This window comes from Eurosta solidaginis, chromosome 1, assembly GCF_040869045.1.
Source record: "Eurosta solidaginis isolate ZX-2024a chromosome 1, ASM4086904v1, whole genome shotgun sequence".
Lineage (NCBI taxonomy): Eukaryota > Metazoa > Arthropoda > Insecta > Diptera > Tephritidae > Eurosta > Eurosta solidaginis.
In genome coordinates, this window is record NC_090319.1 from 363974567 (window position 1) to 363992682 (window position 18116).

Sequence of the window (18116 nt, forward strand, 5' to 3'; positions counted from 1 at the left end):
GGATTGGTTAATTTTTGTTCGACTTATGACGTTAAAAGTATCCTAGACAAATTAAATGAAAAAGGGCGGAGCCACGCCCATTTTGAAATTTTCTTTTATTTTTGTATTTTGTTGCACCATCTCATTACTGGAGTTGAATGTTGACATAATTTACTTATATACTGTAAAGATATTAAATTTTTTGTTAAAATTTTACTTTAAAACAAATTTTTTTTAAAGTGGGCGTGGTCCTTCTCCGATTTTGGTAATTTTTATTAGGCGTACATATAGTAATAGGAGTAACGTCCCTGCCAAATTTCATCATGATATCTTCAACGACTGACAAATTACAGCTTGCAAAAGTTTTAAATTACCTTCTTTTAAAAGTGGGCGGTGCCACGCCCATTGTCCAAAATTTTACTAGTTTTCTATTCTGCGTCATAAATTCAACTCATCTACCAAGTTTCGTCGCTTTATCTGTCTTTGGTAATGAATTATCGCACTTTTTCGGTTTTAAGAAATTTTCGATATCGAAAAAGTGGGCGTGGTTATAGTCCGATATTGTTCATTTTAAACAGTGATCTGAAATGAGTGCTCAGGAACCTACATACCAAATTTCATCAAGTTACCTCAAAATTTACTCAAGTTATCGTGTTAACGGCCATGCGGAAGGACAGACGGACGACTGTGTATAAAAACTGGGCGTGGCATCAACCGATTTCGCCCGTTTTCACAGAAAACAGTTAACATCATAAAATCTATGCCTCTACCAAATTTCAAAAGGATTGGTTAATTTTTGTTCGACTTATGGCGTTAAAAGTATCCTAGACAAATTAAATGAAAAAGGGCGGAGCCACGCCCATTTTGAAATTTTCTTTTATTTTTGTATTTTGTTGCACCATGTCATTACTGGAGTTGAATGTTGACATAATTTACTTATATACTGTAAAGATATTAAATTTTTTGTTAAAATTTTACTTTAAAAAAAAATTTTTTTTAAAAGTGGGCGTGGTCGTTCTCCGATTTTGCTAATTTTTATTAGGCGTACATATACTAATAGGAGTAACGTCCCTGCCAAATTTCATCATGATATCTTCAACGACTGACAAATTACAGCTTGCAAAATTTATAAATTACCTTCTTTTAAAAGTGGGCGGTGCCACGCCCATTGTCCAAAATTTTACTAATTTTCTATTCTGCGTCATAAATTCAACTTATCTATCAAGTTTCGTCGCTTTATCTGTCTTTGGTAATGAATTATCGCACTTTTTCGGTTTTACGAAATTTTCGATATCGAAAAAGTGGGCGTGGTTATAGTCCGATATCGTTCATTTTAAATAGCGATCTGAGATGAGTGCTGAGGAACCTACGTACCAAATTTCATCAAGTTACCTCAAAATTTACTCAAGTTATCGTGTTAACGGGCGGACGGACGGACGGACATGGCTCAATCAAATTTTTTTTCGATCCTGATTATTTTGATATATGGAAGTCTATATCTATCTCGATTCCTTTATATATGTACAACCAACCGTTATCCAATCAAACTTAATATACTCTGTGAGCTCTGCTCAACTGAGTATAAAAATTTCAAATGAGGAAGATATGGCAAAAAACCGCTAATCTGAAAAATCGGATCTATGCTATAGTGGCCCGATCCGGTCTGTTCCGACAAAGGGAGAGACTCTTTTCTTTCAAACAGACAGATGGACAGACGAACATGGCTAAATAAACTCAGCTCTTCATCCTGAGCATTTCGGTATACTTAGTGGTGTGTCTATCCCTTCTCCTTTAAGTACTTACAATTTTAAAATTCGTGACAAACTTAATATACCATTTCGTTTTCAAAAGAGGTATAAAAAGCTAAACCATTACTATCTGCTCAGCGTGGTATGCTCATATTGCTTTATACAATTACTTTTGTTATTGATATTAGTGAAAGATTTGTGAATTTCACTTCTTCATCAGCTAGCTTCTCGGGAGCTGAGTATTAAACACGAAATATCCAATATTCACACTTTATACCAGCGCCGCTGCTCGCCTTGCATTTGACATGTAAGTATTGCCTTCTTGTTGCTATTCTTTTATACACCATTTTATACATACCAATTTTTTTTATCCTTATTGGGCGGAATACTTATACGCGTACTCTCAAGAGCTTATTAACATTGGACAGTGCTTTATAAGAAATGCTTCCGCTGTTCACTATGATATCGATGTTATTACCTGTTTAGCGAGATATGCTCACAAAAAGCTAAATTTTTTAAAAACCGGAAGCCGTATAATCTCAGTTGTAATCCAAACTTAGTTAAGTGATTTATGCCGAGTAAAAGCGTTTAAGATTTAGGGGAACCATTTTAACCGTGTAGTTACATCTTAAACTTTACTGTATTTATTTTGAATCTTTATGCGGCCTTAGATAAAAGTATTTTAATTAACCAATATTTCTAATCTTTCCTTACAGTTGCTGTCACGTATAAAATCAAAATTAAATGGTAAGTAAAAAATGTGTATTTGATGTAAAGTAGAAGAAACCGCTATTTAAATGCAGAAATTAAAAATTACTTTACCAAACATAATCAAATTTTTAAAATAACAAAAGCTGCTAAAGAGCTAAGCTTATATGGGTTTTCTTTAGCACAGAGGAATTATTACGTGCAGTCGTACAATTCCACAAATACACATTGTTATGCTTTTTTTTGTAAGTTTTTTTTTTAGGTTTAAGCATACATAAGTTCGATCTTGTAGTAGCATTTACTTAAATGAATTGCGGGCGGTGGCATGTCGAATGTCGACTTTTCCAAATTACTCATTTAAGCTCAATCTCAATGGTGAGTGTTGAAGTTAATTAATTACAAAGTTACATATAAACTTATACAACTTCCACGCAAGCAAACGAGGCGTACGCGTGAAGATTAAAATCGTGAGTGAAGCTGTTACAAGAAATGTGAGGTAAACAATTTTACTTAGGCTTAGCGCATGTTGAGTGAAGAACCCGATATTTTTTTTTTAAATCAATACCGAAAATGTTTGATGTCTTTGGCATGAGGTATTCGAAATGTGAGTGTTAGTGGAAGTTTTATGAACAGCGAACAGGGTCGAGTAAATATGATATTTGTATTAACCCGATATTTTTATTATCAGACACCAGGGGGGACAAAATTAAATATATAACAAAGGGAAAGTGCAAGAGAAATAAAAGTTAAACATATAATATATGAAAGAAAGAAGAGGAAGGGAAAGTAAAGGGGGAATTAAATAAAAGAGAGGAGTAGAAATGAGATAAGAGAATGGAAGTGATGGCAAAAAGGAAATTAACAAATGTCGAAACAAAACGCGAAACCGACTTTTTTGAAAGAGTAGATGAAAATGGAACTCTCCAACCTAAATGGTGCTAGTTTCTGCACTGAACCAAATCATTATCCGGCAAAAGTCCATTATCATCGATGATGCTCCCAAAAATCTTCGGAGAGTACTTTTCTCGCTAACCGAAACGAGACAGGAACCGAAACCAAAACCACAAATCGAAACCGGACAAAAACTGCAACTGCGAACGGAAATCAGAAAAATAACCAAATAGGGCAAAACTGAAATGGAAACCAGACAGAAATCGGCCGAAAATCTAACGAATACAGGGACCGAAATTGGAAAAAATCGAACACTGAAACCAGAGCCCAAGCTGGAAGCGCCAACGAAACGGCAACGAATTCGAAAGTAAAAACTTTTCAAAGGTGAAAGGGAGTTCAAAATCAAAACTGGTACAGGAGCCAAACGGAGACCGAAAACAAATATGGATCAAAGCCGCTGGCGAGGGCCTAACCGATACTTTACCTAATCCAAAGCCAAGCTTAATAAATGTAATTTGAAGCCAGTCAAAACGACCTTGAAAGCGGCGCAAATAATTGAAAGGAGAAAATAAGCAATATATAACCGCAACCGGATGTGAAAGTGGTGGAGGAATCGAAATCAGTTGGGAATCGGAATCGGAACCGAAACCAAAAGGAGCCTGAAATTAGAAATGATATTGGAGCCGAATTCTGCAAATTGCATCAAAATCAAAACAGAAACAGGACCCATTACACAATTTAAATTATAATTAAGAAGAGATATTGTTCTATTTAAAAATATTTGTTTTCTAGAGGGATAGTACTATAAATTTTCCTAAGAACATTTCTTTTGTAAACTCCAACAACCATAGCATCTTATCTCGACACCGTGCATGTTTTCGAGCTATACAGCAGGAAATTCATGATGGCAACATTTCAATAAAGATAGAGTTTCAGTCCCGAAAAATGGACATCACCATTCATAAAGCTAAATTTTCATCCATACATGACCTAACAAATATAAAATGTTCAACGCTTACACGACACAGCGTAATTAAGAGGACTCATATTCTTATGCTGCACACGGCAGCAACAACAAATAGTAACAAGCACAAACTTATAGATGTACCAGTAAATGCCTTAACCGCTAGTAGTGGTGTTGACATTCGTCTTAGTTTATTATCGTAGAATAGATTTTTTTTTATAGAAGCAATGCCGGAGGCAAGTACGTTAATATACGACTTGTGTTAATTAGAATATGCGGGATGTGTGTGGTGTGAGAATGTTTACGCATTGTCGGATATATTCACAAATGTAAATCTTAATGTGCTTGGTATGATACACAGTCGGTGGCGTGAAGCTGCCAACAACTATAAAACTGTATTTGATAAGCTAGACAGAGTCAAATTGCTTGATACAATTTTTCTTTTTGCCATTGATATAAGAGAAAAATTTTTAAATATCCACACGGAGATGGTTACCAGAATACGTTTCTGATTTCACTTCGGCTACCTTTCCCGCTGCTGAGCGTTAAGCCCCAATAAACCTGAATTGTAGTGGTATTAAGCTATATGCTGCTATCCACATCAAATACATAAAAATAATATTAATATATAAGTGAACAGCGGAAGCATTGTTTATAACGCTATAGATCCAATGTTACTTATTAAGTTCTGTTGAATGCGCCGAAAAATATTCCACACAATTTGGGAGTAAAATCATATAGTATGTTTTTAGCGAAGTGAGTTTAAAAGGAATGGCTATAAAAATTAAAAAGTTAGAGACAAACTAAAAAGCGTGCAGCGGGGCAATCAATTGGCTGAGTGGATTGAGACATATGAATTAACACCAGTAGAATGAAGGTATAATCGAGTGAAAGCTCGGCACTCGAAAAGCTCGCTGATGAAGCAGCAACATTTAGAAATATGTGCTAGTAAACATAGAACAATAACAATATAACAATATATCTAGGGATCTAGTATGTAAGATGATGTGGATATTACCGCAGTTCTCGTTTATTATAAGCTTGAAACGAATTAGCAATGGAACATTTACGAGTCACGTGTTAATAAAGAGCTTGTTGTAGTATAGTTTTTATAGTGAAAAAAAAAAAAAAAATTATGATTAATTCAAAACTTAATTTAGCGGTCGCTCATCGGCACACTTTCATAGATCTAGCGATTGCTGTCATACAAATGATTCCTTAAATCTTGACTTATGATCAGAGCTACTCAACCCATACACATATAGCACTTTTTTTTGTTTTGCACTGAAGAACAGGTACAGGTACAAATTTACAATTTGAGTATAAGCAAAATTTTCATAGCCCTTCCATATGCCCTCACATATAAATAAAATTCATAGGAAAGTTTTTGATTTTCATATGTAAGTGAAAAGCAAAAACTATTTCATATGAAGCCAAGGTACTTCGGCATGATATTCAAATTTACAATAACAAATTGACACCAAACAAATTTTCAAAAGTATTGTAGCACTGAGAAAAATATTTGTTTTCAGTTTGAAAATTTTGTGCATAACAACACAATTAAAATCAACTTTCTTGTATAGAAAGTGAACCATCAGAGACCGAAATAATTTTCCCGTATTATTTTCATTGTTCTTATTGTAAAAAATGTTAACTCAAAAATAAAAATTTAAACGTTAACAAAAACATGGCAAAATCACAAATAGTGATAGGAATAGTGGTCTCACTTTCTCATGGTAGAAACTGTTTTTGTATTTTGAAGTTCCGATAAAGTTTCGTCAGTTGTTCTGGCTTGGATTCCAAGGCAAAATAAACCATTGTCATATAGGTATAAGCAACACTACCTATGAACTTTTCAAAGCTAATTTATAAATAGAAAAAATATAAGCTATTTTTATACCCACTTCTCAATTCCCTAGGCTTATTAAACGAAATTAGTATATAAAGCGTGCTTCAAATAAAAAGCAATTACAACAACACAAATATCGAAGATAAAGAGCCATTCAAAACCCCAAGAAATTTAAGCTCACAAAAGCCATGAAATAACAACAAATACTTACTACATAAATTAAAAGCAAAAATTATTCAACCATTAAATAATCAGTAAGCGTATACCACATTCCGCACGTTGCGCCTCAACTAACCACCTGCACAATTAATGCATAATAAATTAGCGTTGAAGCGAGCGATGGTAGGAAATGGTACGGCACGTAATAAAGAGGAATGCCAACAAAATTCAACGATTTGACACATTATAAAAGAATATTTTTGAATGCGTACTTACGGGCGGGCATACAACGAATGTCAATGCTTAATGGGCCTGAAGTTTTCTGTGATTTTGAGTCAACTATTTCTTATGCATATCAATATGTTTCAGACACATAATTTGTATTGCTGCATGAAGTAGGTGCAGCATAAAATCATAAAAAAAGTAATTATAATTCCGTGTAAAATTACTTATTTAAGAATAAACTTTAGTGTGAATAAATCGCCTTCGTAGGGAATAGCTTACTTAGCCGAATATTCACATTCAAGTCAGCAAACTTGGCCAGATGCCATTTGACTCATTCCTAGCAGTAAAATAATAATTTATAAGAAGTGATAAGAATTTATTTATAGATACATAGCTTCAAGAACAAGCTTGGGCCGCGGTGATGGCATTTTGATGACTGGTGAATCACATCCCGTCCAACATTGCCCCCTTTACTTTATGGTTCTAAATAAGCTACTGAATATTCAACCAATGCCGCAGATCTAAGGCTTTTAGAGAAGAAGCAGTAAAGACCAAAAATGGTGTGAGCACCAATTACGAGGTACGAAGTGTAAACATGGAGGTCTATGTACAGAAAACTAATGTTTTAAAGTTTACTGGAGCTGACCCAAGGGTTGAATTTAAACCACAATAGAGGTAAGTTTACTAGTCCCCGAACATTTTGGGCTTTTTGAGGAGAGCTTCTTATCAGTAACAAACGATAACGATATGTTAATATATTATTATCGGCTTATTATTATATTATTATTGCGACGTTATAGTCGAGTTATCGGTTTGCTAGCTACAAGTCATCGACTTCTTATCAAAGGGTTACAGATTAGTAATCGCTTATATATTAAAGTTTTATCGGTACCTATCTCATAAAAAATCAACGAGTGATCGATAACAAACTGATAATATGCCGATTACAAATTGATAACACTCCTATAGGAACCCGATATCAATTCCATAAGTTTTTATTCACAAATCGATAAATTTTTAATAAAACATCGAGACATTTTTTTGAAAAGTCGATAAGTTTTTTTATAGTAAGTCGATAGCTTTTCCACAAAAAATCGATAAATTTTCGATGGCAAACCGATAGATGCCGATAATAAGTTTGGTTATACTCCGATAAGAAATTGACAACAGTATTATAGAATAACATTTCCACATCATCCTTCAAATTTTACTAGCATTCTTGCTGTGGATTGACCTATGAAAAAATTTAGCATCTAATCTGAAGGAATTTATATTTTATTTAATAATTTAATAATTTTTTATAAAATTTAAACAACGTGACATCAGGACGGACAAGGCGACAGCTGTTTCGATTATACCTTGTAAATCTCTTCAAAGCCTTTTCTCTCGGGAGTGGGATTTGAACCCGCACTTCTACGATAGTTGAACGTGTTACAAACGCATCCAGCCACGTCATGCCTTAGGTGTTGTAAAGTTTTTCCCAATTGCCTTCTTTTTTATTTTAATCTTTTACACATTGCATACTTCGTATGTAATTATGTGTTAAATCTATGCTTGTTGGTACGGCGGTTTTCAAAGAAACTTTGGTATTGTTGCTGTTTTTGTTCTATTTATAGAACTACAACGAATTAATATTTTAATTTATATTTGTTCTTCATGGCGATTAACGTTGATAACAAATAATTTATTTAGATCAAATCGCAATAGACTGTCAAATCAAGTGGCGGTGACCTAACCAAAAATATGAAGACATACTACATTCGGAGCCATAAACAACTCATTTCTTGAAGTGTTTCACTCCAGAACCGGACTTTATCTAACATTTGTTTTACGCAGGAGCGCTGAAAAGAGTAATTCAAATGAATTCGAAATGAAACTATATCCAATAAATTGTGACCATTTTCCGATCGGCTAGTGTATATCTTTCATTTTTTAAGAGGTTTTTAGAGCCTTGTTTTGGATGACACTTTGCTCAATTGATTTGAAATTTACCCTGTTGAAAAGGGAAAAGAAATAGGTGTAGAGGAGATGAAAAAGAAGAGGAGGAATAAAAATAGCAGTGTAAAAACAATATGGATTATAATGTGTAGAAATGTTACCAATTGGTTAACGATAACTTATAGATTTGATATCGACCTGCTTACAATCGAAAAGCTTTATGTTATTTATGGAAAAGTTGTCGACATTTTATGCAAACATGTTCAATTTGTTATTGTTTTGTTTTCGGCAAGATATCGATTTTTCATCGAAAAGATATCGGTTTATTATAAAAGTGTTATCGATTTGTTATCGAAAAGTTATCGATATGCAATCGAAACGTTGACGTTTTCTTATCGAGACATAATGGATTTTTTATTGAAATCGATAACATGCGACGATAAAAAGACGATTGGAAACCAGTAAGAAACCGATGACCGCGCGATAGCAAGCCTATAGCAAACCAATAGCTCGACGATTACTCCGATTTCGATAATAATCCGAGAATTACATAATTACTTGTCGATATCGCTTGTTTGGAGGCTCCTCTCAAAAAGCCTGAAATTATAAGGTACCTCTGTTGTGATTTCAATTCAACCCCTGGGGGAGCTCTTGTTAATTTAAAAATATTAGTTTCTATATGTTTACGTGTATGTTTACACATCAAACTTCATGAGTACACGGATCTAATTGCGTGGTCAGTGGTCCAAATATCGGCTCCATGTTCCATGCACAAATACTTCAGTGCACGATCGTTGGTAAAAATCTATCGGTGTACAACTACAAGATGGTTAGATGCAAAATCTATCAAAACTCCTTACTATTTTAGGGGTAATGGCAACCGCTTGCAAAGAAACGCCCCTTGAGTTCCATAACCATTCTATTCTAAGCATAAATAATTCGCTGTATCAATTATGACGCTTTTGTTACTGTTAAGCGATGTGATGACAACCTTTTCGTCACATTGACTTGAAATGTTCATTCGCTGCAGGAACGTTCTCCAGCTACAGATTGCATTTGCGCTTGATCCGAAGCCAAACGTTCAGCATACCCTAAAGCAGTTTCAAAACATTTCAAAAGGATAAGTGAGCAGAAATCCACTTTTACAGTTATCAACTGTTATCCACAAATGATTGGCATCTGATTTGTCAACATTTAACATCTAGGCACGCTTTGATTTGATCTACCGCAGAACAATCTTTGAAATATGTATGCTCAGGTTAGAGTAGATAAGGAGGCTGCTTTACCCTTGTGAGCCTAGAGTGCCGATCCCAAAATGAGACCTGTATACAAGCATCATGTGATACATTGTATACAGGTCACAAGCGACTTTTCCTGCCCCCGCCGTACAGATTTTATCCACCAGGCCTTTGAACTGATTAAAAAAAAACGAAGCATGAAATATTGAAATTAAAAATAATAATAAAGAATGTATTAATCACCACAAATACAAAATGAAATACATTGCACAGTTAGTGTTAAAATCAAAATCTTACACCCGATTCCAAGATCTGCAACTGGCAATAAAAAATTTAAAATTCATCCACATCTTTTGGTATTTCGTTTTAATACATTATTCCCTTTACATATACCACACAATTAATTGGTATGCTTTAAATCAGCTGCGCCTTAAATTATAAAGAACTAAACAATTTTAGATACCGACAGATTGACCACGACCGTCGCTCTTTAAATTAATAATTCAATTAATTAGTAAATACCACGCCTATTTGCAATCACCAAAGTTTCGACTGAGTATGGCATAATGTGGTTAACATAAAAACAATTATAATTCATACAAACAATCCGACAAATATGAATATTAGCTAATTCAACAATGGAAAGAATTTCGGTATAAAAAAGTACAAAATTAATTTTAAGGGTGCGGACTTGTGCCTGTCATTCTTGAAATTGTACTAAAATACGAACTCCAGAATGGCTAATATTTGTACTTATCTGGTAATTGGAAATTTATTTTGAAAATATGTAACTGTTTTGACATAGTCCGCTTGTTCTCTAATTTTCGAAATAAGACTTTTTTGCAGGCATGCTTAACCAACGAACTGATATCATTTCGTTACGATAATTAACGTTAATAAACGAAACAAAGTCATTTGGTTTCATTTATTAACGTTAAGAACGTCAAATTAACGAAATGATTTTGTTTCGTTTTCTTCCATATCAAAACGAAATCAAATCGTTTATGTTGATTATTAATTTCAAACTATGCTGGTAAAGCTGATTGATGGCGGAGTCATTAAAGGTAAAAGCATTAGCAAAGCTGATTGCAACTTTTCTCATGAATTTTGCCAGTACGAACATTTCTCAGAGTATTTTTGACATTACCACCAACGAAATACACAAACAAATTACATGGAGTTTGTGTGTGTATGTCCGCTCGCTGTTACCACCTTACAGCTTCACCATGGCTATAGCATTGTCAGCACAATTCAAACATAAGATATCACGTTTTTGTTAACGTTTTTAACGTTAACGACAGCTTTTCGTTTCGGTTAAAAACGAGATACAATTTATCTTGATAATTTCTTTATCGATAATATTTCGAGGTCTTTCAACGGAAACGGTGGAAATTTTTTGATAAACGATTAGCTTAACGTTAAGGTGCATCACTGCTTTTTGTGCTATTTTTATACAGGTACATAATATTCTGTGTCTGTTTATGACAAATATTTTTATATTTCCCTCACTGGCTGTCAGCCAGCATTTTCGTTTGTAATTATTTTTTTTTTTTTTTGCAATACTTCTCTTATTAGACATTGTCTATTATCTGTCCATCTGTCGAACTGTCATAGTCAGACATAACACGCTATCATTTAAACTTTCCTTCATGTATTTAACAAACTCTTAGTGATTTTTATACTCAATTGAGCAGAGCCCACAGAGTATATTAACTTTGATTGGATAACGGTTTGTTGTACAGGTATAAAGGAACCGAGATAGATATAGACTTCCATATATAAGAATCATCATTATCGAAAAAAATTGTGATTGAGCCATGTCCGTCCGTCCGTCCGTCTGTCCGTTAACACGAAAACTTGAGCAAAATTTTGAGGTATCTTGATGAAATTTGGTATGTAGGTTCCTGGGCACTCATCTCAGATCACTATTTAAAATGAACGATATCGGACTATAACCACGCCCACTTTTTCGATATCGAAAATTTCGAAAAACCGAAAAAATGCGATAATTCATTGCCAAAGGCGGCTAAAGCGATGAAACTTGGTAGATCCGTTGACCTTAAAACGCAAAATAGAAAGCTAGAAAAATTTTGGACAATGGGCGTGGCACCGTCCACTTTTAAAAGAAGGTAATTTCAAAGTTTTGCAAGCTGTAATTTGGCAGTCGTTGAAGATATCATGATGAAATTTGGCAGGAACTTTACTCCTATTACTATATATATGCTTAATAAAAAATTAGCAAAATCGGAGAACGACCACGCCCACTGTAAAAAAAAATTTTTTTTAAGTCAAATTTTAACAAAAAATTTAATATCTTTACAGCATATAAGTAAATTATGTCAACATTCAACTCCAGTAATGATATGGTGCAACAAAGTACAAAAATAAAAGTTAATTTCAAAATGGGCGTGGCTCCGCCCTTTTTCATTTAATTTGTCTAAGATAGTTTTAATGCCAAAAGTCGAACAAAAATTTACCAATCCTTGTGAAATTTGGTACGGACATAGATTCTATGACGTTAACTGTGAAAAAGGGCGAAGTCGGTTGAAGCCACGCCCAGTTTTTATACACAGTCGACCGTCTGTCCTTCCGCTCGGCCGTTAACACCATAACTTGAACAAAAATCGATAAATCTTTACTAAACTCAGTTCACGTACTTATCTGACCACGCCCACTTTTTCGATATCGAAAATTACGAAAAATGAAAAAAATACCATAATTCTATACCAAATACGAAAAAGGGATGAAAAATAGTAATTGGATTGGTTTATTGACGCAAAATATAACTTAAAAAAAATTTGTAAAATGGGTGTGACACCTACCATATTAAGTAGAAGAATATGAAAAAGTTCTGCAAGGCGAAATCAAAAGCCCTTGTAATCTTGGCAGGAATACTGTACTTGGTATTCGATATCTCGAAAACGCCTTCACATATACAACTACCACCACTCCCTTTTAAAACCGTCATTAATACCTTTAATTTGATACCCATATCGTAAAAACACATTATAGAATCATCCCTGGTCCACCTTTATGGCGATATCTCTAAATGGCGTCCACCTATAGAACTATGGCCCACTCCCTCTTAAAATACTCTTTAATATCTTTCACTTGATACACATGTCATACAAACGCATTCCAGGGTTACCCTAGGTTCATTTTCCTACATGGTGATTTTCCCTTATTTTGTCTCCACAGCTCTCAGCTGAGTACGTAATGTTCGGTTACTTGTGTTTTTTAACTGTAGCTGAAACGACTGATATGACAAGTACAGACACTGATCTGAACTGTGCAGTTGTGTCTACTGGTAGGAATTATCAAAACTGAAATCTCTGAAATCGTTTTTGGAATGATCTGTCGGACGACATCGGGAGGTAGCCTAAATGTCAGAAGCAAGACATCAGGAGCATGTAAATGTCGGAACAATATTCCAGCCATATTGAGGGAAACAAAAGTGATGCGGATGGGAAAATGGGCTTGCTTATTATTTTAAGTTTCAATTCTTTAGTTTCTAAAAAACACTCGAGAAACTACTCGCCTTTCTACGGTATGCATACAAACAGACTTTGAGACATGAACTGTTGCAAGTTAATGTGGTGTGCCCTTTCGAAAATTTGAAAACCGGCCCAAAAAATTCGCTCGCATCGGGGCAGGGGCGGAGAAAACAATAAGGAGTTTGAAACTGTCTCTTCTTCTGAGACATGTTGTGAAGTTTCGTGTTGTACGTAAAACCTGAAAAGAACGTTAGCAAAAGTTAGTAAATGTTAAGAGTGTCAAGCCTCGGGATTAACATGCATAACACGGATTTACTTTTCCTCACGAAGAAGTCACAGCCGACTAACTTCAAACTACCAACGCTAAACGGTCAGCAACTAAGCCGTTCGCCTTATACGAAGGACTTATGTGAAAATAAACTTTTTTTGCAAACAAAACTAAGATTAGTGCATTGAGGAGCGGATCTGGTAAGCCTGTACTGCCTCTTACGTCTGTTAATCGATGTTCGTTGAAAAATAAGCTCTGAAGCCGAATACATTGGTATGTCTGAATCAGGTTTGGAATGAACAGTAAAAAGGGTTTTTCGGAAGTAATAAAATCGCAACAGCCTACAGCAAGTTCAGCGCACTATGTGAATCCGGGCTGAAACTTGATGTACCCGACGTGTTCGAAAATGGATTATCATTTCTGCAAATCTATGCTTAAGTGCAACGTTAACTCTGTTCTTGTAAGTAGGAATTATTGGAAGAGGGACAGAATTGCAGTTGATGAGGACATACAGAGCTACAACAGCGGCTCCAAGAAGAATGCAGGTAGGAGAGATGATGTCCACGACTCTTTAGAAATGGTTGCATCATTAAAACCCAAATTTTAGTGTGTTTCCAGTACATGTCCTAGCAATTTGGCAGTCAAGTCGAGAAAGTGCCGATCAGTGAGAAGGCGAGGAAGAAGAGGTTGGTGATTAGCTTGGACGTAGGCGCTCGAAATGTATTGATCTATTAATCAGCATCGAAGTAGGTATAATATAAGGAATTTTTAACTGAAAATGTCACAGTCCAAGTGGAATTGTGGAATATTGCGCAATACCATGACCACCATGGCCACACTATAATAAAAGAAAAAAAAGATAGTCTTCTGATCGTGGCCGAGACCGAAAACCTGTTGCGGTCTGCATCGCCAATTTGGCTATGAGCGCGCATGCAGAAAGGAGTGGTATTCCGCACAATGAGCCCTGAAGAAGCTGAGAGAATGTAATTCGCAGAACAGCAGTTGATTACTTTCGGTGTAAGTGCCAAGCGCTAGCTTGAATAATTCTAAAATTTTTCGAAGTCCCTTTTGGAAAAATCTGGGAGACTATTGGAAATAGAACTTCATAATAAACTTGATTTTATTTACAACTCTTGTTGATTGAAGCACATTTTCAATCTCATATTCAGCACTTTTACACAAGTTTTATGGCAACTATTTTTCTAAATGACAAAAGCGTTATACCTTTCTTATGATGAAGTGTCACCTAGAATAGTACAGTGGGACTTATTACAATGTTTTATATCTTCAAGCTAACAGCCACACTTTGGCAATAACCCCGAAAACAAAGCAGCAATTTTAACACTTCTGGAGGAGCCACCACAAAATAAGCACATTTGGGCAATTCACAAGAGTCTTGTATTTATATAAAATTTTAAGATTTAAGTTGTGTCTATGGTTTCCAATATAAAATTTTAGTAAAGCATAGCACATACGACGATAAATTGTGTTATCAAAAAACAACCACCTATCCGTACCACCAGAAAATACGGGTACCGATGCGTGTACGCAACATTTATTATTTTATTTTATTTTATTTTTATCTATATATATAAAAATGAATCAAGGACTATCTGGTCGATTTTGTTCAAACTTTCACATAAGTAGCGTATACCTCACGCGGTCGTTTGCACATATGTTTGGTTGCGATCGACGCACAGGGTCTCCAGATATAGGCCAAAGCGTAGACCCGGCTACCCCTAGAATGTGTTTATAGAATATGAATTACAAATGAAAGCTGTTGATGAGTGCTTTAGTAGAGACTCGAAATGGGTCTGGAACAAAATACATACCACCATCTTGGACTGGCAATAAGAGATGAAGAATAAGAAAAACTTGAGAGAAGAGAAAAGAGAGAAGGAGACTGAGAAATTGATAGAACGAGACGAAGGTGGAGATAGATGAAGCGTTAAATACGGAGCGAGGAGTGAATACAAAGATTAGGAGTTTAGTTAAGTGTAGAGGGGAAGGGCAGAGTTAGACGGAAAAGGCTCATTAAAATATATGCAGATATACCAAATTTAGGGCAGAACAACGTCTGCCGGGTCTGCTAGTTTGATATAAAAGGGAGTTACATATGTACACACAAACGTACAAATGAAGCTAATATTAGCGTCGTAAAAAAATATGGCAAACTCTTTCGTTATCAAAAATTAAAACAAATTTAAAGGCACTTTAAATGATACTTTTATGTTGGAAGCCCTTTCAACACGGTGCACCACTGTTTACGAACCAGTTCAGTTTTTATATGTTGACATACAGCATAATTTTTATATTATTTTTAATATATTTTTATACTTAGTTGAGCAGAGCTCACAGAGCATATTAACTTTGATTGGATAACGGTTGGCTGTACAGGTATAAAGGAATCGAGATAGATATAGACTTCCATATATCAAAATCATCAGGATCGAAAAAAAATTTGATTATCCGTTAACGCGATAACTTGAGTAAAGTTTGAGCTATCTAGATGAAATTTGGTATGTAGGTTCCTGTGCACTCATCTCAAATCGCTGTTTAAAATGAACGATATCGAATTTTAGCCACGCCCACTTTTTGGATATCGAAAATTTCGAAAAACCGAAAAAGTGCGATAATTCATTACCAGAGACGGATGAAATAATGAAACTTGGTAAGTGAGTTGAACTTATGACGCAGAATAGAAAATTAGTAAAATTTTGGACAATGGGCGTGTCACCTCCCACTTTTAAAAGAAGGTAATTTCAAAGTTTTGCAAGCTGAAATATGGCAGTCATTGAAGGTATCATGACGAAATTTGGCAAGAACGTTACTACTGTTACTATATATGTGCTAAATAAAAATTAGAAAAATCGGATGAAGAACACGCCCACTTTAAAAAAAAATTTTAAAAGCCAAATTTTAACGAAAAATTGAATATTTTTACTGTATATATGTAAATTATGTCAACATTCAACTCCAGTAATGATATGGTGAAACAAAATATAAAAATAAAAGAAAATTTCAAAATGGGCGTGGCTCCGCCCTTTTTCATTTAGTTTGTCTAGAATACTTTTAATGCCATAAGTCAAACAAAAATTTACCAATCCCTCTGAAATTTGGTAGAGGCATAGATTTTATGACGGTAACTGTTTTCTGTGAAAATGGGCGAATTCGGTTGAAGCCATGCCCAGTTTTTATACATATTCGACCGTCTGTCCTTCCCCTCGGCCGATAACACGATAAGTTGAGCAAAAATCGATGTATCTTTACTAAACTTAGTCCACATACTTATCTCAACTCACTTTATCTTGGTACAAAAAATGGCCGAAATCCGACTATAACCGCGCCCACTTTTTCGAAATCGAAAATTACGAAAAATGAAAAAAATGCCATAATTCTATACCAAATACGAAAAAAGGGATGAAACATGGTAATTGGATTGGTTTATTGACGCAAAAAATAACTTTAGAAAAAACTTGTAAAATGGGTGTGACACCTACCACATTAAGTAGAAGAAAATGAAAAAGTTCTGCAAGGCGAAATCAAAAGCCCTTGGCTGCATCTTGGCAGGAATACTGTTCGTGGTATTACATATATAAATAAATTAGTGGTACCCGACAGATGATATTCTGGGTTACCCTGGTCCACATTTTGATCGATATCTCGAAAACGCCTTCACATATACAACTAAGGGCCACTCCCTTTTAAAACCCTCATTAATACCTTTAATTTGATTCCTATATCGTACAAACACATTATAGAGTCACCCCTGGTCCACCTTTATGGCGATGTCTCGAAACGGCGTCCACCTATGGAACTAAGGTCCAGTCCCTTTTAAAATACTCATTAAAACCTTTCATTTGATACCCATATCGTATAAACACATTCTAGAGTCACCCCTGGTCCACCTTTATGGCGATATCTCGAAAAGGCGTCCACCTATAGAACTAAGGCCCACTCCCTTTTAAAATACTCATTAACACCTTTCATTTGATACTCATATCGTACAAACACATTCTAGAGTCACCCCTGGTCCACCTTTATGGCGATATCTCGAAATGGCGTCCACCTATAGAACTACTCCCTTTTAAAGTACTCATTAATACCTTTCATTTGATTCCCATATCGTACAAACACATTCTAGAGTCACCCTTGCTCCGCCTTTAGAACTATGGCCCACTCCCTTTTAAAATACTCATTAACACCTTTCGTTTTATACCCACATCGTACAAACACATTCTAGAGTCACCCCTGGTCCGCCTTTAGAACTAAGTCCCACTTCCTTTTAAAATACTAATTAACACCTTTAATTTTATACCCATATCGTACAAACACATTCCAGAGTCACCCCTGGTCCACCTTTATGGCGATATCTCGAAAAGGCGTCCACCTATAGAACTACTTCCTTTTAAAGTACTCATTAACACCTTTCATTTGATTCCCATATCATACAAACACATTCTAGAGTCACCCCTGGTCCACCTTTATGGCGATATCTCGAAAAGATCACTCGCTTTTAAAATAATCATTACCTTACATTTGATACTTAAATCGTACAAACACATTCTAGAGTCACCCCTGGTCCGCCTTTAGAACTATGGCCCACTCCCTTTTAAAATACTCTTTAATACCTTCCATTTGATACACATGTCATA

The 18116-nt window shown here is 35.1% G+C and overlaps 1 pseudogene; it reads left to right on the forward strand.

Annotated features, from left to right (window-relative positions):
• LOC137238169 (band 4.1-like protein 4) overlaps positions 1 to 18116 on the forward strand; it is a 325053-nt pseudogene that overhangs the window by 88304 nt on the left and 218633 nt on the right.